General features: G+C 40.9%; 1 pseudogene; it reads left to right on the top strand.

Moving 5' to 3' along the window:
• The first annotated feature begins 18,414 nt into the window (after window positions 1-18,414).
• Window positions 18,415-18,492, top strand: LOC123387472 (annotated as a pseudogene).
• Window positions 18,493-24,280: the final 5,788 nt, after the last annotated feature.

The raw sequence follows: 24,280 nt of genomic DNA, 5'->3' as shown, positions 1-24,280 counted from the left end.
TTTTCTTCCCTTTTGAGTGGGAAATATTATGAAGATGCGTTCTCTAAAATTGTGATGACCTATCCTAAACCTATGTATAGAATAGGAAAAAACAAGGCCATCGTGTAGACAGAGGCAGAGGTATAAGATGGGAAAGTGTGTCCTGTGGCTTTCTCAGCCCTGATTCTGGCTTCTTGAGGTTTGGCAGATCACCTCTTCCTTTGATTCTCTTAGACACTTCAGTGTTTTCAACAAAGTCCCCATTTAGTTTTGCGCATTGGAGTTAGGTTCTTAACACTTAATAACCAAAAATACATTGTCCCCCTTTGCTCCTCAGTTTTCTCCTTAATACATCTGTTTAGCTCCAGAGTACAGTAAGTCTAATTTTTAAACACTGAGTCTTTCAGAAATATTCCATTTCTGTGGACTTTCTGCTGAAGATTTTTGTATAATCTGGAACAAAACTGTTCTTCACCATTTTCTCTTCATGAGCCTGAATAGAGGAGGAAGAGGGATTTCTCAAGGTGAAAACTAGTTGTCCACAAACACTGATGATAGCACAGAAAAAGGTTCCTGTGGTTAGGTTACTAGTCCACATGCAGACTAGCCTCTCAGGGACCCAGAAGCTAGACAAAACAGCTCACACCTCTGCTGCTTTTTCTCTACATCTTTTCCTAGGTCTACCAACTCAGTGACACACACCCTCTTGACAGAACACCATGGACTGCACTGAGTTGTGTGACATATTTTTTACCTGCTTCTCCTCTATCATTTTGAAGTGGCCAAACAGCAAATTACCCAAATAGGAAGTCTCAGGGAGACTTGAATAAGAGTTCTCTTTGTTGGTACAAAATCATGTCATAGAAAGGCTAATGTCTGACAAAGTAAATCAGCAAGTCCCTGAGGGGTGTGATTAAAATACCCAGCTCCCTTCAGATTCTGATGCATCTCTTCCCAAGTTTTACCAATGGGCTGGGATAGGCAACCTTGATTAAGCCACTCCCTATTTCTGGGCTTCAGGAGTTTATACCAGTTAATTTCTGCAGGCCCTCTTGGAGCTAATGCGCTGTGATTTTAGGCCCATTTTCTGTCAGAGCTGCAAGTGGCAAACAGGGTTTTGGCAGAAATATTTTCATTATGAAAGCCTTCTTTCTTCTTGGGTAGGATGAAAACAGTCAAGGCTGTGTGGACCCCTGCCCTCATCACCCAGCAAGGCTTGTGGCCTTGATTTCCCAGGCTTCCAGAAAGCATCTTAGTAATTAAGTGCATCTGATGGTCCACACTTGCTTGTACTAGGCCAGAGGTTCCTAAAGGTAAATAGGAGGGGAGAGGAACAAGAATCTCTGATGATGCTTATTGAGAACAGAGTACAGACAGACATATGGATTTGAGAAGCAATACCAGGCATCCATGTTTAAGAGCCAGATATGTATTCCAATTCAGGGGAGAATTAATTTACTAAGCACTAAACATGTTCCAGGTTGAGCTGGGTAAGATCTTTCTTTTTCTTATTTATTTATTTGTTTGTTTGTTTATTCGACAGAATGAAAGAGACAGCATGAGAGGGAACAGAAGCAGGGCAAGTGGGAGAGGGAGAAGCAGGCTTCCCACTGAACAGGGAGCCCAATATGGGGCTCAATCCCAGGATCCTGGGATCATGAGCTGAGCCAAAGGCAGATGCTTAATGACTGAGCCACCCAGGTGCCCCTGGGTAAGATCTTTCTGAGGACAGTTGCTGTCATACAGCTGGAAGCCTGGAAACTACAGACTGAGAGATTTGTGCTGAGCTGTCTTCCAGTCCCTCCAAACATCAAGTTACAGAATGAGGACTGAGACAGTAGCACGGTGGAGGGGTTAAGAGCATAAAGTTTGTAGTCCAAGAGATCCAGATTTAATCCTTGGATCTTCATTACTAAATAGTTGTGTGACATTGAGATCATTACTCTTGGAGCCTCAATTACTTCATATATATAAATGGTATCATAATCTGTCTCAAGAGGTTGTTGAGAGGATTAAATTTGGGAATGAGTGTAAAGCCCTTAGTGTAGTGCCGGATACCCATGGTAGATGCGGAACGTAGTGTTGATGATTGTACTACACAAGGTCATTCTAGTTAAGCAGAGTGTCCTGGAGCCTTTGTCAAAAGATGCCCCACTGACGGGTACCTGGTTGGCTCAGTTGGTAAAGCATGTGACTCTTGAGCTTGGGGCATGAGTTTGAGCCCCACATTGAGGGCAGAGTTTACTTTTTAAAAAATGCCCCCCAGTGCTGAGAAAACCAGGATTCCAAAAAACCTGGGTTTGAGTCCTGTGATATACTGTGTAACCTTGGACAAACATATTTTCATCTATAAAATGAAATTAATCATCTTGCCTACTTTGCAAAATAGTTGTGAGAGTCAAAAGTGCATTTTAGAAACTGTGAAGTATTGTGGACATATAAGATGGAGCAAATGTGAGGGCCTGGGAGTAGGTAGCATTCATCCCAGAATGAAACTGGGCATACCCCTCCTGGAGCCATTTCCAAGGGTCCTGTCCAGCTCTACCAACTTTCCCTCCCCCCACCATTTTGGCCCCAGGAACCTAACCTCATGTCACCATGCCTTATCCCCAGAAATTTGGTTGGCTAAAGAGAAACTTGCAAAGGCTAAGATCTGCCAAAGAGAATCAGTCAGTGCATGCTGAACAGAGCAGTGAGCTGTGGTTGGGGTTGGGGCCCAGGAGGGGCAGACAGTAGAGACCATTTATACTATGATTAGTATATTATAAGAAAAATCATCAATTGTGTGTTCGGTACTTTACAGTTCCCAAAGTACTTTCTCAGTGAAGCTTCAGTGGTCTTTGACACAATCCTGTGATGTGGGTTTTATTATTCCCAGTACTCAGATAAGGAAAACTGAGGCCTGCATCAGTGAAGCAACCTGCTCGAGACTGCATAACAAAGGCAGCAAATGGCTTAGTTGGTCTCAGAACAGGGTAGGATCTGCCCCCAAGGAGTGAGCAGTCCTGATCCTGAACCCGGCCTATTTGGGGGGATTGATGGTAGCCAAAGAGAAAACCTAGGCATCAGTTATGTGTACATCTGGCTTTCTCTCTGCTTGTGGGGAAGAAGGAAGAAGAGAAACACACACTCTCCTCACCACCCCTATACCCTTAATGCAATTAAACTTAGAACAGAGGCTTCCCTCATATCATGGGGCCAGAGAATGATGGTCTCGGCAGTTACACAGAGAAATGTCACCTTACTCAATTTGCACACCACCTTCAACTCCCCAGTTGCTCTTTCTAATTTATTCAACCAGGGACTGGGCTGGTCTCATGCCAGCCTAGGAGATGTGCCATAATAGGAGAGCAGAGTTCCTCAGGAGGAGCAATTAGCAAAAATTGGAGTTCTCCCTCTATGGGACTAAGCAGAGAAAGGAATAATAATGCTCACATCTCTCCCCATAAGATTCTAGCTAAGCAGATGTTTTCAGGCTTTTTAACAATTATTATCCCTGTGTCTGTATACTGAAAGCTATTCTCAGTGATATATAAAATGTTAAGTGGTATTGTGAGTTTCTACAAATGCAAAGATACACACACACACACGTATATACAGTAACAGAAGGGAAGATCCCATTTGCAAATATCTGCAGTGTCTCCCTGTTCTGTGTTGACATGTTTTATTGATAAAAACTGGCTTGTATTAATGTATCTCCTATCCTTATTGTAATGGCAATGATGGTATGTGCATTAAAGTTCATCTGAACTATACATCATTTATGGAGTGACTCTTCCCTGGGCTTGTGCTACGAACTTTGAGGGTAGCCTTCTGATCTTAGAAAGAAACTGGAAAAACGGGTCCAGCACCAATGCAATGGAAGCCACGGTACAAGGCAGTATTCAAGTTCATGATGGACAAGGCAAGTTCATGACGGACTCAGGATAGGGAAAAATCAGGGTGGTTATAACTGTTGGGATGGCTTCAGGGAAAGACTGGCACTGCAAGAGATCAGGGACAGCCAGTCAGTTTGCACTTCTGGGGACCCCGTGGCTCCTGGCTGTACACGGCTGTTGTAGAGAATGCAGAGAATCCCAAGGAGCAGTGTGTACCCCAACAAAGAGTTAAGCTCTACTGCTGGACAACGCTAGAAGCAAGTCTGCCAAGCTGGAGAGAAAGTGGTGAGCCCACCAGAAAATGAAAGAAAATGCAGACAGAATTGACAGCTCTGGAAAGCAGCCCAACCCACTCCCCACCTGCCAATGCCCCCAAACTACAGCAAGTCTAAGAAGACAGCATATTCAGTGCAGTTCTTCACCCGTTCCTGCTGCAGTAAGGTAGGGAACCGTTTCCCTTTCTTTAGCCTGGTTAGCTCCTCCTCATCTGTCAGGACTCAGGCGTGGAGACCCTGAAGGGCCAGAGCAGATGAAGAGCTGGGGAAATGCAGAGCAGGGGTGACAGAAGGGTCAGATTCGGGATCCACTCAAGATTCTTTTGATTATAAGTGACATATCCCCACCTTAAATAATCACACGAAAAGAAAGAGGTCATGGTGGGAGGGGAATTTGTTAGCTCCTGTTCCTGTAAAATCATGTGGTGTATCTCCCTTCAGGCCCATCTGGAACTAGGTGATCAACTTATATTATCAGGACTCTCTGGGTTGGCTTCATTCTCAGTCCACTCCAGGCTTACCCTACCAATATAGCCCTCTGGATAGAGAGTCTTTGCTTTAATAGTATTGGCAAAAGTCCTGGGTCATGCACCTATTCTAGGATTAATGATGCCAAGAGGTGAGGTGTTCTGGTTGGCTAAGCCTAGGTCTTGTCCAGCTCCGTCTCTGGAGTTGGAGGCTGGGGTCAGTACTACTCAAACCAGATGAACTGAAAGTGGGAGAGGAGTGGTTGCTTAAAAAGAAAATTAGGGCACTTTTTCCCGAAGAGGAAAGAATGGATGCTGGCTAGGCAAAAATATCAGCTATTCACAGGAGATAGAGAATCAGATCATTGCATTAAGGACATTTTAAAGCTGGACAGAAGAGAACAAAAGTGGGTTCTTCCCTTAGGGTATGGGAATGGAAGAAATAAAGTGGGCAGGGATGGAGGCATAGAGCCCAGGCGATCAGCTGAGCTCAGAGCAGTCAGGCGGGGTCTGATATGACTTGATAGGGTGTGTCTTGCCAAGGGGGACAGCAGGGTTTGACTAGGGATTGAAATAATATCCTCGGGGTGGGTGGCTCAGTTGGTTAAGCATCTGCCTTCGACTCAGGTCCTGATCCTCGGATCGAGTTTGGCACCAGGCTCCTTGCCCAGTGGGGGGCCTACTTCTCCCTCTGCCTGCTGTTCCCCCTGCTTGTGCTCTTGCGCGCACGCTCTCTCTCTGACAAATATATAAATACAATCTTTAAAAAAAAAAGTGAAATACAGCCTTGGCTCTAAGTGCAGAACGTTGTATCTTAGTGTGGAGTTACCTCCACAAGGAGGAAGGATTCCCTTGTATAATTCACACTAAAGGGCCATCTGCTCACCAAAGCCATGAGTAGAGGGCCAGCATCCAACCAGAGGGGCCACCTATCTCCAGTTTGCTAAAGGTGCTGCCATGGGTTGAATCATGTCCTCCAAAAGTTGTATGTAAGTTCTTATCCCTGGTACTTCTGAAAGTGACTTTCTTTGGAAATAGAGTCTTTGAAGTTGTAATCCAGTTAATATGGGGCTATTTTGAATTGGGGTAGGCACTAAAACCAACAATGGTGGTTTTACAAGAGAAAGGAGATGGAAAATGGACACGGAGACACAGAGGAGACATAAGGAGGAAAGCTATGTGATGATACAGGTAGAGATTGGAGGGATGCAGCTACATACCAAGGAAGGCAAAAGATTGCTGGTCACCACCAGAAGCTAAGAGACAGGCACGAGAAAGGTTCTGCCTCAAAGCCTTCAGAAGAAACCAACTCTCTGGAGGTGCCTATTACCTTCACCGTCACACAGAGAATAAACACTATTTTTAAATGGTAGTAGTTCATCAAGTGAGGGCTGCTAATAAAATGAGGGGCAACCTTTCCTTAGTTTGAGAAGAGGACTGGGCTCCATGTTAGAGTTGAGCTTCTGCATATGCTGTTCTCTCTACTCCTGGTTCCCAAGCTGAGTTAGGTACCTCCTCTGGGAACCATATCCCCCTTTGTTTGAACCGACTGTGCTATACTGTGATTTCCAGGTGATCTGTGGGAGTAGATAGTCACATGTTTCTGTGAAATATTTTTTTTTTTCTGGGAAATAAACAAGGCAAGCAGTAGGCAAATGGGCATAGGAAGTCTGGAGACCTACTTCAACAAGGAAATGAGACTCCAGTAGTTTCACTCACAAAATTCAGAGCTGTTAAAATGTGTTGAGGTAAACACATTTGGGTGTTTGTGGCTGTGAACACAGACCCGTGACAGGGAAGGGCATCTCTGGAAGTCATTCATCAGAGAAGTATACCCCAATGTCTTCATACCCCTTCCTCATCTTGTTTTACCTATTATCTTTTCATGGCATGGATCATGATGAAATTATTTTATTTGTTTAATGAAATTTGCGTGATAGCTGGGACCATGCCTGTTTTGTTCACTGCTGTACCCTCAGAGCCTTTGGCAAGTTACTTCACTTCTATCTTACTCAAAATCTTTGTTACAGGGGGACCTGGGTGGCTCAGTGGGTTAAAGCCTTTGGCCAGGGTCATGATCCCAGGGTCCTGGGATTGAGCCCCATATCAGGCTCTCTGCTCAGCGGGGAGCCTGCTTCCTCCTCTCTCTCTCTCTGCCTGCCTCTCTGCCTACTTGTGATCTCTGTCTGTCAAATAAATAAATAAATAAAATCTTAAAAAAAAAAAAAAAAGAAAGAAAACCTTTGTTACAAACCTCATTTGCATAACGTAACAACCTCATAGGGTTATTATGAGGATTAAAGGTGTTAATGTAAGAGCTTAGATTGGTACACCTGGGACATAAGTGATAGTCAATACTGGCTGGCATTTATATTGTTCCAGGGCACCATACTAAGCCCTTTACCTACATATTAATTTAATCCTCACAACTTTCTTTGATAGGTTTCATTAGTATCCTTATGAGATAGATATTATTCTTAGCCCCATAATGATGAGGAAACAGAGAGGGTATTTAACTTTCCTAAGGCCACATAATTAGTAAATACAGAGCAGGGATTGAAAACCCAGAGTCCCTCCCCTTAACCATGACACTTGCTGTCTCCTAATACAAATCCTTTTTGAATGAATAAGATCACCAAGAGAATGGAAAGAGATAGAGGCAGGGAACTGATTAAAAAATCAAAACAGTACTGAAGGAGAATAGTAGTTGGGGGTCTGTGAGGCATAAAATTTGCATTTAATTTGTCCTCCTGTGGGCAGGCTTGTGCCTGGGAAAGGGCTGTGAGGGTCAGTTAATAAAGTAAGGAGTAAGGTAATTTGTGGTTGAGGGTAGCCCTGGGATGGAGTGTCACCTTCCTTCACATCCTGAAGAGGTTCTGAAGCTTGGTCAGGGATTCACTCTAGTGACAAGCACAGGGACTGATGCTGGAGACCCAGGTCCCATATCAGACTGAGTATCCCACATGGGATACACCCAAAGCAACCCCCTCTGGGGTGTAACAAAAGCAGAGGAAAGGATCTGTCTCAACTGGCCCTGTTTCAGATACCTCTGGCTTTGGTACCTGCATCAGTACTCTATGGAACACTGCTGGGGCATTCTCTAAGAGATAAATGTGTTCTAGGGTCCAGCCACTTTCTCTTTGCCACCACTAAAGAGTGAGCTGGAGGTCAGGGAAGAGAGTTTTATTTCTGTCTCAATCTCCTGATTTCCACAGATGCCAACACATTAAGGGTGTCCAATGGCCATTTGTTGAAAGAAGGGAGTTGAATGCTCGTTCTGAACAGATGGGATGATTTCTGGACAAGGCAGTTGCTGATACCTTAGATTTTTAGCTGAAGGATGATGGTGGAGATGGTATTTTGGAAGGGTGTTGAGAGCATGCAGGAATCACAGTTAAGCTAGTTCTGGAGGGGGCCATGAAGGAAATGGTTTGTTCAGGTGGTCACCAGTTTAAAGCCCTTCAGGGCCAAAGGCCTTATTTAAATCCTTTTGTAATGCTTCTACAGTCTGCTTAAGTTGGAAAACCCCCTTTTTTCCGTTTTTCTTCAAAGATGAGTTAGCTGTGATACCCAGAGTCACTATCAGGCACTTATGGGGACCTGTCTTTCTAAACTTTTGCAAGAGCTGCCTGGATCACAGTTGTGCTTATTGAAAGGGAAGCTTCTATGCCTGCCTTAATGATGTCCTCCTGCCTGTCATGGTGTATAGGATACCTGTGAATCAACTGGTAATTGTCTAAATTAAATACATGGGTTGTCTATGCATGACTCAATTAACTGACTTTAAAAGAACAGCTCTAAAAATAAGAATAGCTATTTTTCAACATATATATGTAAATATATAAAAAACATTATATATATATAACATTATATATGACATTATATATATATATATCTTTACATACGCAGATTTCTTTACATATATTGAAAATATGATTCTAGAAATACTTCTGCTCCACATACTTGCTTATCGTGGCAGATTAGATCTGCATAAATATTCCTTAGCTACTAGGATCAGGATCACCCCTCTCTACTTTCATCAGTTCCTCTTTGCAAGGAGTGCCAGGTAGCCATAATCTCCATGTTGTCTTAGATCCTGCTTTGTCTTACTCTAATATTAAAGTGACCACACTCCAGATCCTGACAGACACTAATAAATTATTCTCCCATTGAGATGATCTGAAAGGCACTGGCTCAATAAATAATCTCTCCAGAGGAACTAACATGAAATAAGCCTTCAGGAAATGAAGTCCCTAGGGGTAGACTCTCAGGCACTATGACAGGTTAGCAAAATATACAGAGAATCCAGGAAAAAACTGATACATATATTGAAACAAGTTTTTTGTCACAGAAAGCATTTGCAGCCAGTTGGGCAAAAAAATGGGCTATTCAATAATTGGTTATCTATATGGAAAAAATTAAATCTGACCCTTACCTTACACCATACACAAATATCAGTTCCAGGTAGATTTAAGACTCAACTGTGAAAGACTGAAAGTTTATAGTATAATGCAAAGTAATGGACCTTTTAGAAGATAAAATAAAAATCTTTATGACCTCAGCATAGCGAAGGATATTTTAAAGGGGAACCAAAAGTGCAAACCATGAAGAGAAAAAAGTATAAATTAGATTATGTTAAAATTAACAACTTCTGTGTCCCAAAAGATACAATATTATGAATGAAAAAACAAGGCATTAAAGGGGAGATGGTATTTATAACACATATAAATGACAAATGAGCAAAAGAAAAAAATAATCATACATATGGCCAATAAGCATCTAACTTTGTTAGAAACAAGGAAGTGAACATTAGAACCCAACAAGATACTATTTCTCACCTATCAAATTGACAAAAGTTAGGAAGTCTGATAATACCAGGTATTGGTGAGATAATGGAATGACAGGAAGCTTCATTTAATGCTAGTATCAATACATATGATTTTGGAAAATGGTTTGGTATTATCTATTAACCAAAAGCTAGAAACAATCCAATGCTGATCAACTGTAGAATGGATGAATGTATTGTAGTAGAGTCATGCAACAGGATTTACACAGAACTGAATATGAATGAACTACATCTACGCACTTGAACTCTCTAATGAATAAACAAAAAAGGCAAGTCACAGAAGAATACATAATATATGACTCCAATTATGTAAACGTAAAAAGACAAAATAAGCAATGTACTTAGGCTGAATATCTTCAATTTACCCCTCTAGATTTGCTCTCCACATTTCTACTGCCAGAAGGCTAAGTTGCACGGACTCACTCAAAGGGCTCTTTTAACTCTTCTAGCTTCTGGTTAGGTTTGGTTGATGGTAGGCACCAGCAGAAGATTGGAGAAATAGGGGAGACTGGGGTCAGGTATTTATTCTCTAGTACTCTCACTGTGGGTTGCTATGAGCTGGTTGGATTCCTTCCATTCAAGGTCTCACACACAGCCCACCATTTCTCTCTCTACACAGCCCACCATTTCTTACTTTTGGTAACTACTCTCTTCTCCCCCACTTCAATCCTATGGTGGAAAAGAGCACTGTGACAAGCCTCAAAATAGTATCCTATAGTATTCCTTTCCCCCCCCCCTAAGATTTTATTCATTTATTTGACAGAGAGAGAGAGACAGCAAGAGAGGGAACACAAGCAGGCCTCCCACTTAAGCAGAGATCCTGATGCAGAGCTCAATCCCAGCACCCCAATCTCTTTACCTGAGCCAAAGGTGAAAGCCTAATGATAGGGCCACCCAGGCACACCATTATCCTTTAGCATTCTTACAATCCCCTGCCTCTTTATATGCTACCAGTTTTCTGCCAGGACCCTGACTGGTACAATAATGTTTAGGGATATGCAGACAGTATGGAAAAACCTATAAAGAAAAGTGAAGGGGCACCTGGGTGGCTCAGTCGGTTAAGCGTTCGGCTCAGGTCATGCGTCCTGTGTACTGCTCTTTGCTCAGTGGGAAACCTGCTTCTTCCTGTCCCTCTGCCACTCCCCCTGCTTTGTGCTCTCTCACTCTTGTTCTCATTCTCTCTCTCTCCTTTTTTTTTTTTTTTTTTTTTTTTTTTTTTTTTTTTTTTTTTTTTTTTTTTTTTTTTTTTTTTTTAAGATTTGACAGAGAGAGACAGCAAGAGAGGGAACACAAGCAGGGGGAGTGGGAGAGAGAGAAAGAGAAGAAGCAGGGAGCCCAACCCAGGGCTCCATCTCAGGACCCTGGCATCATGAATCATGACCAGAGCAAAAGGCAGGCACCTAACGAATGAGCCACCCAGGTGCTCCTCTTTCTCTCTCTCTTTTAAAGATGTATTCATTTATTTATTTATTTGACTCAGAGAGAGAGAGAGAGAGCACAAGCAGGGGGCGTGGCAGGGAGAGGGAGGAGAAGCAGGCTCGCCACAGAGCAGGGAGTCCAATGTGGGGGTCAATCTCAGGATGTTGGGATCATGACCTAAGCTGAAGGCAGTCGGTTAACCAACTGGGCCACCCAGGCACCCCTTGCTCTCTCTCAAATAAATAAATAAATAAATTCTTTAAAAAAAAAAAGAGTAAAGAAAAGAAATTGTTAACACAAAATCCAGGATGGTAATTACTTGTATGTGTGTAAACATGATGTAAAAAAGCCAGATGGGGACTCTCTATGTACTGGAAGTATTCTATTTCTTAAGCTGGGCTGTTCATAGATGTATTTGCTTTATGATTATTCTTTAATATGGTCCCATATGTTGTGGATAACCTTTTGTATGTACATCTTCCAACAAAGATAAAATATAATAAACTCCCACTAGAGTGAAAAGTTGGGAGGGTAGATTCTTGTCTTGTTCCTTTGCTAGAATGGTATTGATATATTAAGTATTAAATAAATATATGTTTAATACTGACCTAATGGATAACTAACTTTGGTGGAGAACCTCCTTATCCATGATACAGAGTCAAGAAATCTTCTCTCAGACTTTTTTAAAAAAGAGTTATTTATTTATTTGAGAGAGAGAGAGAGCATGCACTCAAGTGCACGTGGAGGGTGGTTGGGCAGAGGGAGAGTAAGAGAGAGAATCTTTTTTTTTTTTTAATGCAGTAAATAATTTATTTCCTATCCAATGCTGCTTTTTTAAATAATTTATTTCCTATCCAATGCTGGTTACGATTGTGCTGGAGAAAACCATGTGACATCATGTCTCATTACATTTTCACTAGGAAGACAAAATTAACATAGTCATTCTAAACAAAATAAGGCTATAAAAGATACATTATAATCTGATCCCAAAATGAATAGCTCAGACAATAAATAACATCAATGTCTAGAAAAAAAAGAGATAAAGATGGGACATGTAACACATGTTTTTCTCAGTGCTTGGATTTCCCTTACTCTCCCTGTTCCTTGCACCTGGCTAATATCAGGTCTCTGTACAATTAGAACCTCTAAAAGGCTGTTTCTGAACTATGATCTCTCTCATCTCTACAACAATGCATTTATGCAACTGAGGAAGAGAGAGAATCTTATGTAGATTCCCCGCTGAGAGGGGAGCCCAATGTGGGGCTCAATCTCATCACCCTGAGATCATGACCTGAGCCAAAATCAAGAGTCAGACTCTTAACCAACTGAGCCACCCAGGCACCCCTAACATGTTTTTTTTTTTTTTTTTTAAAACTCAAAATCCCATTGTACAAGCCAGGAAGAGCTTCCTTTATTCTGTCCTCCTTGCTACAAGCACCACAGACTTTGTCTCCTTTTTCCTCTTTCTCTTCCCTCTTCCTGATGGTTACCACCACACACACTCTCCACCTCATCCCTCTCTCAATCCAGCTACAGAATTAGATACACTCTCTCTCATCTCTTTCTTCTTCCTTATACCACAAACTCAAAGAGTCATTTTTAAAAAAGCATTTTATTACCAACAATTTTAGGGAAATACAAAAGGAATAAAAAAAAGAAAGATGTATTTGCAAAGGTCTTGGTTGCCAGTGTGGTTTGACTTCCCTGTAGGAAATCAGGTTAGATTTTAGTCCTTCCCTTTTAACTATTCTTCTTTTGGTTTTGGTCATTACCACTTCTTACTCTGGGTTGATCATTGAAGAAACAAGCTTGACAGACCTCCAGGGAGGGTCATTGCCCATTCCAGGAATAATTTTCATTTGTACAAGGTTCTTCAACATCTGTCTAGATAGTGATGGTGAATAGTGGGATAGTTAAGAACAGGCTGATCAGAATAAGAAAAACAAAACAATAAGTATTTTATTTTTTTAAATGATTTGATTTTTAAGTAATCTGTACACCCAAAGCTGGGCTCAAACTCACAACCCGGAGAACAGGAGTTGCATGCTCTACTGACCAAGCCAGCCAGGCATCCCAGAACGAGAAGTATTTTCCAAACTGTTTCCCACAAAATACTGGTCTTGTAAGACTCTGTGTTGGCTCTATCCTCCGGAAAAGAGGGTGTTTCTATGGTCAGGCAATTTTGGGAAATGCTACATACTATTTTGTCCTCTTGGAGAATCAGAATATATGTTAGCAAATTAAAGACCCTGAGAATCAGCTCTAACTTCTTCAACCCATGTTTCTCAAGTTTATTGACCACGGAACCACTTTTCTGGATGTCTATCAATATTCTGCTGAAGTTCTGTTGAACACACTTTGGGGAAGATCTGCTCTCATTAGAAAGTACTATGCAGCCATCAAAAGAAATGAAATCTTGCCATTTGCGACAACATGGATGGAACTAGAGCGTATCATGCTTAGTGAAATAAGTCAAGCAGAGAAAGACAACTATCATATGATCTCCCTGATATGAGGAAGTGGTGATGCAACATGGGGGCTTAAGTGGGTAGGAGAAGAATCAATGAAACAAGATGGGATTGGGAGGGAGACAAAGCATAAGTGACTCTTAATCTCACAAAACAAACTGAGGGTTGCTGGGGGGAGGGGGTTTGGGAGAAGGAGGTGGGATTATGGACATTGGGGAGGGTATGTACTTTGGTGAGTGCTGTGAAGTGTGTAAACCTGGTGATCCACAGACCTGTACCCCTGGGGATAAAAATATATGTTTATAAAAAATAAAAAATTAAAAAAAAAAGAAAGTAGAATAAGTTGGTGGGAATGCAAGTTGGTGCAGCCACTTTGGAAAACAGTGTGGAGATTCCCTAAGAAATTGAAAATAGAGCTTCCCTATATCCCTGTATTACACTACTGGGTATTTACCCCAAAGATACAGATGTAGTGAAAAGAAGGGCCATCTGTACCCGAATGTTCATAGCAGCAATGGCCACAGTCGCCAAACTGTGGAAAGAACCAAGATGCCCTTCAACGGATGAATGGATAAAGAAGATATGGTCCATATATACAATGGAGTATTATGCCTCCATCAAAAAGGCTGAATACCCAACTTTTGTATCAGCATGGACGGAACTGGAAGAGATTATGCTGAATGAAATAAGTCAAGCAGAGAGAGTCAATTATCATATGGTTTCACTTACTTGTGGAGCATAAGCAATAACACGGAGGGCATTGGGAGATGGAGAGGAGAAATGAGTTGGGGGAAATTGGAGGGGGAGACAAACCATGAAAGACTGTAGACTCTGAGAAATAAGACTCTGAGGGGAGGAGGGTTGGGGGTTGCGTGATCCTGGTGGTGGGTATTATGGAGGGCATGTATTGCATGGAGCACTGGGTGTGGTGCATAAACATTGAATTCTGGAACACTGAAAAGAAATAAAATAAAATGAAAGGAAAATGCAGGGAAAAAAATGCAGGAAAAAAAAAATTCAGGGAAAGAAAGTAGAACAAGGTCTCCTTTAGTCCACTAGGGCTGTTATAACAAACTATGGCAAACTGGGTGGCTTACACAGAAATTTATTTTCTTATTTTCTGGAGGCTCTAGGTTCAAGATCAAGTGTGAGCATTTAGTTTTCCCTAAGGCCTCTCTCTGTGGCTTGCAGATGGCCAACTTCTCATTGTGTCCCCACACGGCCTTTTCTCTCTTAGGTGTGCCCCTTGATGTCTCTCTTTCCTTACAAAGACTAGTCATTAGGACTCCACCTTATGACCCCATTTAACCTTAAATGCCTCCTTAAATGTCCTATGTCTAAATACAGTGATTTTTGGCTTTAACGTGAATTTTGGGTGGACACAATTCAGTACTAATAGAGCCATACCTTTATGCCTTCTCTTTCATCTCGCATTTAAACAATTCATCACACAAGTAAATCATACTCCCTGGGCCTTCATGTTTATCCCGTGACATAACAAAATCAAGAACTTGAATTAGCAAGCCATGATTTAATTATATACCTATTGACCTACGTGGTGCAAAGTACTTTGCTAGGTATGGCAGAGGGATACAAAGATGCTGATGATAAAGGCCAGATCTGACTTTCAGAACTAGGACCTTCATCAAGACTATCCCTAAAATAGATTATTCTGTCTACCACCATACTTTTCCTATTCTTTCTTAGAAACTCTGAGTCAAAAAACTTAGATTATTGTATTAGTTTTTCGTCTAAATATCACATAAGATCCTTAGTTTCATGGAGACTAGATGCTAACAACATGATACAGCTTTGGAATAAGTTATGAGTTTTGTGAGCTCAACCTTCTTGGTTTACTAATATAAGATGGAAAATAAATTTGGAAAGACCTTATTTTTCACAAGAATCATTCCATTTAATCTTAAAGCAACACTTGAAGGAAGCACAAATGGACAAGCAAGGAATAAAGGAGGTTATTTTTCTCAGACTGGGGAGAAGGGAGAGGTACAGGTAAGCTAGCCAAAGGAGGCTTCTGAGAAGGTGCAGGTAATGCGGCCAGAATCAGGAGTAGTTTGAGCCAAATCCTGGTGGATGGGAAACATTTGAATAGAAAAGGCTGAAAAGAAAGCATTTCAGGGGCACCTGGGTGGCTCAGTCGGTTAAGTGTCTGATTTCTTGATTGCAGCTCAGGTCATGATCCTAAGGTGGTGAGGTCCATGATGGGAGTGGAGCCTGCTTAAGATTCTCTCTCTGCCCCTTCCCCATCTCACTCCCTCATGCTCTCTCTGTCTCCCTCAAAAGTATTTCAGGCTGAGGAACTAGCCAAAGTAAGGGGGTGGAAATTAGCATGTTGTTGGGGAGTGAGCATTGAGGAAACATCTGGCAAGCACAGACAAGTTTATACATTGGCTATGCAGCAGATCATGAGAGACTGAAATTTAGGGCTAACAGGGATCAATTCTTCAGAAGCAGGAAAGCTTCAGCCCCTGGGCCAAGGACATGGTAGCAATATTAAGCCAATTTCAGTGATCAAGTTGATCTGCGAAGGGCCCAATGCAGTGTTCCTCAAAATGTGGGCCTAGGAATCTGGATTTCTGACATTTAAACTATCTCCCTAGTTATTTTTTTAAGTTCTCTAAAGTTTGGGACTTCCACATTTGCCTAGTGTTGAGAAGGCCAGACTCAGAGTAATGCCCTGGGTACTAGGCTTCATATACTGAGTTAAAAAAGAAAGGGTGTGGCTCCAAAGCATCTCTCTACCCTCAGCACTATGTGGATAATGTTTGTTAAACCCTTACTATGAGCCAGCCAGTATTTTCAGCCCTCACAATTCTTATGTGTCTGTGAGATACGTTCTATTATCCTCATGACACCTGGGGAAAATTGAGGCACATTGAAGCTGTGTAACTTGCTCAATATCTCACAGCCTTAGAGCCTGGATTTGAATCCAACTAATCTGACTCCACCATCTCCACTGTGCTAAGCTGCCAGTTCCCTGTAACTGCTAGATGTTAGTTTCTTCATTTAACAAATATTTACTAAGCACCTAGCATGTCCCAGGCTTTATGAATAAATAAGAAAATTAATCAATAAAGTAGCAGAGATATTTTCTCATCTTCATGACAGCAGGAAAAGCAAATTGAGATAAAACTCAGGAAATAATTTCCTATGAGTGTTGAGTTATTTGTCCATTCAGTAAGTATTACTGAGCACTTATTGTGTTCTACAAATTATGGTAGTTTAAAGCTAAGGATATCAATCAGGATTCTAGGACTCTGACCCTGACTAATGGAGCTTCACAGGGGAGAGACATATAAACTACTAAATCTAACAGCAGACAGAATTAAAGACGTGTTATAAAGATGTCATTGATGACCAAAGTACTGTGGACATCCAAAGGAAAGAAATGCCCAACTTTTGTGTTGTGAATAGCAGGATTTCCTGCTCTTTTATGATTGAATACTGTCCAATTGTGTGTGTGTGTGTGTGTGTGTGTGTGTGCGCGCGCGCCACATTTTCTTTATTCCTTTCTCCATCAGTGGGCACTTTAATGTTTTCATGTCTTAGCTATTGTAAATACTGTTGCAGTGAATGTGGGGTGCAAATATCTTTTCAAGTTAGTGTTCATTTCCTTCAGATCAATATCCAGAAGGGGAGTTGCTGGATCATCTCTTCTGTTGTTTTCCACAGTGGCTACACCAATTTACATTCCCACCAACAGTGCACAAGGGTTCCCTTTTCTCCACATCCTCACCAACCCTTCTTATTTCATATTTTTTGCTTATAATAGCCATTCTAATAGGTGTGAAGGGATATCTCATTGTAGTTTTGATTTGTATTTCCTGGATGATTAGTGATTTGAGCATCTTTCCAAATACCTGTTGGTTATGTGCATGTCTTCTTTGGCAAAATGTCTATTCAGACCTTCAAAACATGTACCCATTTTTTTTTCTTTTTTTTTTTTTTTAGAGATTTTATTAGCGATATTAGAGAGAGAGAGAGCATGCACATGCAGGGACACAAGTGGGGGGATGGGCAGAGGGAGAGGGAGAAGCAGAGCAGGGAGCCTGATGCAGGGCTTGATCCCAGGACCCTAGGATCATGACCTGATCTGAAGGCAGATGCCCAACAGACTGAGCCACCCACGTGCCCCTCCTCTACCAACTTTTAAATTGAATTATTTGCTTGTTTATTTGCTGCTATAATAATTTTTGATGCTTTAGATATTAACCCATTATCAGATATATGATTTGCAAATATTTTCTCATTCCATGGGTTGCCTTTTCATTTGGTTGATGGCTTCCTTTGCTGAGCAAAAGCTTTTTAGTTTGATGTGGACCCACTTGTTTATTTTTTATTTTGTTGACTTGGCTTTTGGTGTCAAATCCAAAACATCATTGCGAAGACCAATGTCAAGAAAATTAACCCCTATATTTTCTTCTAGGAGTTTTATATTTTCAGGTCTTACATTTGAGCCTTTAATTTATTTTCAGGTTCTTGGGGCACCTGGGTGGCTCAGTGGGTTCAGCCTCTGCCTTCAACTTGGGTCATGGTCTCAGGGTCCTGGGATCGAGTCCCGGATCAGGCTGTCTGCTCAGCAAGGAGCCTGCTTCCCCCTCTCTCTGGCAGCTGCTCTGCCTACTTGTGATCTCTCTCTCTCTCTCTCTGTCAAATAAATAAATAAATAAAATCTTTAAAAATATATTTTCAGGGTTTTTTTTAATGGTGTAATATAAGGTCCAGTTTCATTTTTTTGCATGTGGTCATTTAGTTTTTCCAGCACCATTTATTGAAGAGACTATCCTTTCCCCATTGTATATTCTTGCTCTTTTATAAATTAGCTGACCATGTATGTGTTGGTTTATTTCTGAACTCTTTATTCTGTTCTATTGATCTATGTATCTTTTTTTAAATGTCAATATAATACTATTTTAAGTACTATGGCTGTGTAATATAGTTTGAAGTCAGAAGGTGTTATGTCTTCAGATTTGCTCTTCTTTCTCAAGATTGCTTTGGCTATTTAGGGTCTTCTCTGGTGCCAAACAAATTTTAGGATTACTTGTTCTGTTTCTATGAAAAATGAAGACTATACTTTCAGGGATCATTTCTATAGTTTGTTACTATTTCTATGAAAAATGCCTTTGGAATTTTGATAGGAATTGCCTTGCATCTGTAAACTACTTTGGGTCATAGGGACATTTTAACAACATTAATTCTTCTAATCCGTGAGCACAAAATATCTTTCCATTTATTTGTGTCTTCTTCAGCTTCTTTTATTAACATATGATACTTTTTTTTCAGTGTACAGGTCTTTCACTTCCTTGGTTAAATTTATTCCTTGGTATCGTATTCTTTTTGTTGTGATGATAAATGGGATTGTTTTCTTGATTTCTCTTTCTGATAGCTCATTATTAGTGTTTAGTGTTTAGAAATGCAAATTGATTTTGTTTCCTGTAGCTTTACTGAATTTATTAGTCTCACAGTTTCTTGGTGGATTGTCCCTCTCTCTCTGCAAATGAAGACAGTTTTATTTTTTCCTTTTTGTTTTTTGGGGTTTTTTTAAGGAAAAGTACTTTTATTTATTTATTTGACAGAGAGAGGGCATGCACACAAACAGGGCTCGGGCGGAGGCAGAAGGAGAAGCAGGCTTTCTGCCCAGCAGGGAGCCCTATGTGGAACTCAGCCTCATGACCCCGAGATCACAGACCAAAGCCGAAAGCAGACACTTAACCCACTGAGCCACCCAGGCACCCTATTTTTCCCTTTTTGATTTAGATGCCTTTTGTTTCTTTTTCTTGCCTAACTGTTCTGGCTGGGACTTCCAAGACTTTGTTTAATTCTTAAAGCCACCCCATGGAGTATTATTGGTCCCATTTTACAGATGAAGAAACTGAAACCTGGAAAGACAAAGTGCCTTATTCAAGATCACCCAGGGGGCACCTGGGTGGCTCAGTTGGTTGAGCGACTGCCTTCAGCTCAGGTCATGATCCCGGACTTCCAGGATGGAGTCCCGCATCGGGCTCCCGGCTCCTTGGGGAGTCTGCTTCTCCCTCTGACCTTCTCCTCTCACATGTTCTCTCTCACTCATTCTCCCTCAAATAAATAAATAAAATCTTAAAAAAAAAAAAAAAAAAAAGATCACCCAGGTAGTAAGATACAAATTATAAACAAGGGTTCCTTTCATTCTTAAACCAAAGCACTTATATTTTCTTTTGATCCCAACTAAGATTCCACATTATGCTGAGATTAGCAATAATATCTCTTAAACCCTTCCATTTTTCTCCGTTCCACTGCTATTGCTTCAACTTATAACCATCAGCTCTTACCTCATCAGAGGAATACAGTGGTTACGAACACAGACTCTGGAAATAGACTATGGATTTGAATTATGGTTTAGCTCCTTACTAGTGACTTTGGGAAAACTACTTAATGTCTCTATACCTCAGATTCCTTATTTGTAAGGAGGACTACTTCATAGAGTTGCTGTGGGCATTAAATGAGTTAATGTATATACTATTGAGGAGAATGCCTGGGACATACTAATGTTGTTGTCAGACTGTTTCTTGCTTCTTTCTATGTCAGTTAGAGTCCTGGCAGAAAATAGCACACTCAGACTAGATAATTCCATCGTGTTTAAAAAAGGAACTATTTACAAAATGTGTGAGGGTTTGGGGAACCAACAAGGGATACAAACTCCCCCTGGGCTAGCAACAGTGGGCATCATTACTAGCCAAAGTCATTAAAAAAAGAGAGAGAGAATGATCACCAGAATCTGAAGAGGGCAGCTGAATGGAGGGTGCTGTTTGATAAGAGCTAAGAACTTTGGTGGAAGGAAGTATCCTTACAAAGTAACTCAGCAGGGAGGGAGCTGGGGGATAAGTACTCAGACCTTCTTTCCTTCTGACCTCTGATCTCCTGAGGCTATTTCCCAGTGCTGGCCCAGCCGGAAGCCAGAGGGCAAGGGAGCCTGTAGGGAGCCCATATAGGTCAGGCTTCTGTGGCACAAAACAAGTGGAGTGTGGTGGAATGACCATCTGGAGAGACAGACAAAATATTGAGTACACTTTCCAGCTAATCTTGCCTTCCTTTAGTCTATATCTTGGAGGCAGAATGATCTTTCTAAAGCAATGAATCTGATCTTGTCTTGCCCAAACTTGATGTCCTTTGGTGGCTCTGCATTGTCCTCCGATAAAGTCCATACTCAACATGAAACATAGGGCCTAATGATTTATTTCCACCTTACCTCTCCAATTTTAACTATTGCCATTCCCCTCTCAGTCTTTACTGTTAAGCCATATGTAATTACTTTCAAACCCACAAGGACACTGCTTTTTCTTCTTTGACTCTTTACAAGTTTTGGAACTCAACTTCAAATGATCTTTCCTCTTTCGTTCTTCACTGGGCTAATGCTTATTCATCCTTTAGTTACACATAGAGATAAAGGGGTTTCTTTTATCTAATTAGATTTTGGGGGAAATCTAGGCTCTGCTTCTACAGTTCATATTTTCTTGAGCCCTAAAAGTAGTGGCCCTTTGAAGTTGGTATTTGATAGTACATTCATCTTCTAAGTGGACTTTATGATTTTATTGAGATTCTAATCCTAATTATATATAGTATGTATATAAATTTTTGAGATTATAATTATAATAGGTCATAGCCTGTAAGATCGTGCTTGAAGGTAATGAGAGTTCAGCTTTTAATGAACTTATCCAAATATACCTACAAAGCAGTCCTCTGAGAACTGAAGCCAAATCTATATCCTGAGAATCCTGGGATGTTAAATTAGACTTTTAGGAGTCCTATTCTCATGAGGATTGAATGGGCTTCTTGGGAGAAAGGGCAAGTGCCTTTTAGACCAAAGAGTGCAGTCAAAAACTGTCTTGGGGCTCCCAGTTGAGCGTCTGACTCTTGTTTCAGCTCAGGTCAAGATCTCAGAGTCATGAGATCAAGCACTATGTCGAGTTCCACATTCAGCACATTGAGATGCTCTCTCTCCCTCTGCCTCTATCTCTCCCCCCTCCCATGCACTCTCGCTCTCTAAAATAAATTAATTTTTGGGACACCTGGGGGTTCAGACAGTTGTGTCTGCCTCCTTGCTCAGCAGGGAGCTTGCTTCTCCCTCTGCCTGCTCTGCCTGTTCTGCCTGCTGCTCTCTGTGCTTCTGCTCTCTCTGACAAATAAATAAATAAATAAATAAATAAATAATCTTAAAGAAAAAAAAAGGTTTAAAAGAAATAAATTTTGGGGCGCCTGGGTGGCTCAGTGGATTAAGCTGCTGCCTTCGGCTCAGGTCATGATCTCAGGGTCCTGGGATCAAGCCCCGCTAGGGCTTTCTGCTCAGCAGGGAGCCTGCTTCCCCCTCTGTCTCTGCCTGCCTCTCTGCCTACTTGTGATCTCTCTCTCTGTCAAATAAAATAAATAAAATTAAAAAAATAAATAAATAAAAGAAATAAATTTTCAAAAAATCTTTAAAAGCAAAACAAAACAAAAAACAACAAATCCACCTTGCCTCTTGTCTCTGGACTGAGGAAACAGAAGAAAATAACTGTATTAAAGATTTCTTTCATAACAGCTGTACAGTCATCTCTTCTGTACCAGATAACATTTTCTCCAAGTGGAAGTAAAATTCACATTATTAAAGAATGGCTGTTAAAAGCTCCTATTTGACTGTCTCTGAAAAACAAAACAAAAAAAAAAGACAAAAACAAAGGCTCTCATAATGGAGGAATGGGTGTGGGTGTCTTAAAGGCAGATAGAATCTATTCTGGCAAGACCCAGATAGAAAGCCTACTTTTACCCCTTAAATTCAAAATTCCAGAGTCAAGATATACATTCCTATGTCTCTACCTCCACCTAGTGGTTAATCAAGAAATCACCCATTCCAGAATCTTTGTGAATTAGGTAAAGTAGCCATCAGGATCTTTATTAATACTTGTCAACAGTTCTTAGAAACATTGAACCAGGCTCTGTCATAAGTGCTCGGCAAGAGTTATGACATGTGGGGCGCCTGGGTGGCTCAGTGGGTTAAAGCCTCTGCCTTTGGCTCAGGTCATGATCTCAGGGTCTTGGAATCAAGCCCCTTCCTCTCTCTCTGCCTGCCTCTCTGCCTACTTGTGATCTCTGACAAATAAATAAATAAAATCTTTAAAAAAAAGAATTATGACATGTAATTCTCCCAGCAACCCTATGAATGATGTGTTTTGTAGATCAGAAAATTAAGGTTAAGAGAGTTTACCAGAGTTTGGGATTTGTCCATGATCATAAAAGAGGCAGACTCAGGATTGGATCAAGTCTCTTCTAAGCCTTCCTTTCTTTCTTAACTGTCTGTTTATATACTAAGGCATACATCTATCACATATGCTTTTCTCTCCTTTTTACAACACATGTGTACAACCATTATCTTATTTAATCTGCTACTGGAAGGATTTGTATTAATCTTCTGCAAGGATTTACATTTGCAAAGCAGTCCATAAAAAGTGGATGATCCAAAGGAACAGATTGGCATTTAAGTCACGGCATTAAATTAGGGCATTAGGCCCTGGGAGGAGCTACTCCTGATGAAGAAATGGTATAAATGGAAAAGCCCTGATCCTTGCGATAGGATTTGTAGGTGCAGCATAAACTATATAAAGCATCCTATATTTGAATGCCTACTCTGCCACTTACTACCTGTGTGTCCTTGACAAAGTTACCTACTGTCACTGGCCTCAACTCCCTTATTTGTTTAATTAAGAACCATTGGACTCAGAGAATACTAATTTTTGTAAATTAGACTCTGGCTCATTTTTCATTAAAATGAATTTCTAGAAATTAAAAATGTATTAGTAAACAAAGTATCCTATTAGAATCTGATGATTGATTTTCAATAGATGGAAGAATCATTCATATCATGATTTAAGATGTTAGAAGTGCTCAGGGAGGGGCGCCTGGGTGGCTCAGTGGGTTAAAGCCTCTGCCTTCGGCTCAGGTCATGATCTCAGGGTCCTGGGATCGAGCCCTGCATCGGGCTCTTTGCTCGGTGGAGAGCCTGCTTCCACCTCTCTCTCTCTGCCTGCCTCTTGCCTACTTGTGATCTCTGTCAAATAAATAAATAAAATCTTTTTTTAAAAAAGTGCTCAGGGAATTTGGGGGAAGTGAAACTTTGGAGAGCATACAGATGATAGAGTAGTGGCCCCCAAAGTTGTCCATATGTTAATCTCTGGAATCTGTTAATACATTAGAATACATAGCAAAAGGGAATTAAGGTTGCAGAAGGTATTAAGGTTGCTAATCAACTGACCCTAATATAGGGTGATTATCTTGGATTATCTGGGTAGGCCCAACTTTAATCACAAGAGTTTTTACAAATGGAAGAGAAAGAGGAAGATGTGATTATAGACAGAGGCACGAAGAGATGCACTGTTGCTTGCTTTGAAGATGGAGAAAGGAGGACATGAGCCAAAGAACATGATCAGCGTCTATAAACTAAGCAGGTCAAGGAAATGGATTCCCTTGTAGAGTCTGTAGAAAGGAATGTAACCCTGTGGACCCCTTAATTTTATCCCACTGAGACCTTTGTTAGACTTCTATTTTACAGAATTACAAGCTAAGGTATTTGTGTTGTGTAAGCCACTATATTTGTGATAACTGGTTACAGTAGCAATAGAAAATTACTACAATATCTCAATATCTATGACCATCACTGTGTCCAGACTTGTTACCTGTTTCCTATGATAATGTTGAAAAAGCGCTGGACTTGGAATCTGAAGACCAAGCTTGGCATTAAATGGCTTTGCTTGCTATTAAATGGCTGTGTGACTTCTGGTAAATCACAGTTCTCTGAGCATATTTATCTTGTGACGGCACCCACCTCATTCATGATATAGAACAAGACAATGGATTTGTAGGTGCTGCATAAACTGTAAAGCATTCTATACATGTGAGAATTATTATTTACAGTACCTGATAC

The sequence above is a fragment of the Mustela putorius genome, unplaced genomic scaffold (genome assembly GCF_011764305.1).
Source record: "Mustela putorius furo isolate JIRA1106 unplaced genomic scaffold, ASM1176430v1.1 tig00003853_pilon_pilon_pilon, whole genome shotgun sequence".
Classification (NCBI taxonomy): Eukaryota; Metazoa; Chordata; class Mammalia; order Carnivora; family Mustelidae; genus Mustela; species Mustela putorius.
The sequence above is the reverse complement of the archived record's forward strand: the minus strand, read 5'-3'. Positions and strand labels throughout refer to the sequence as shown.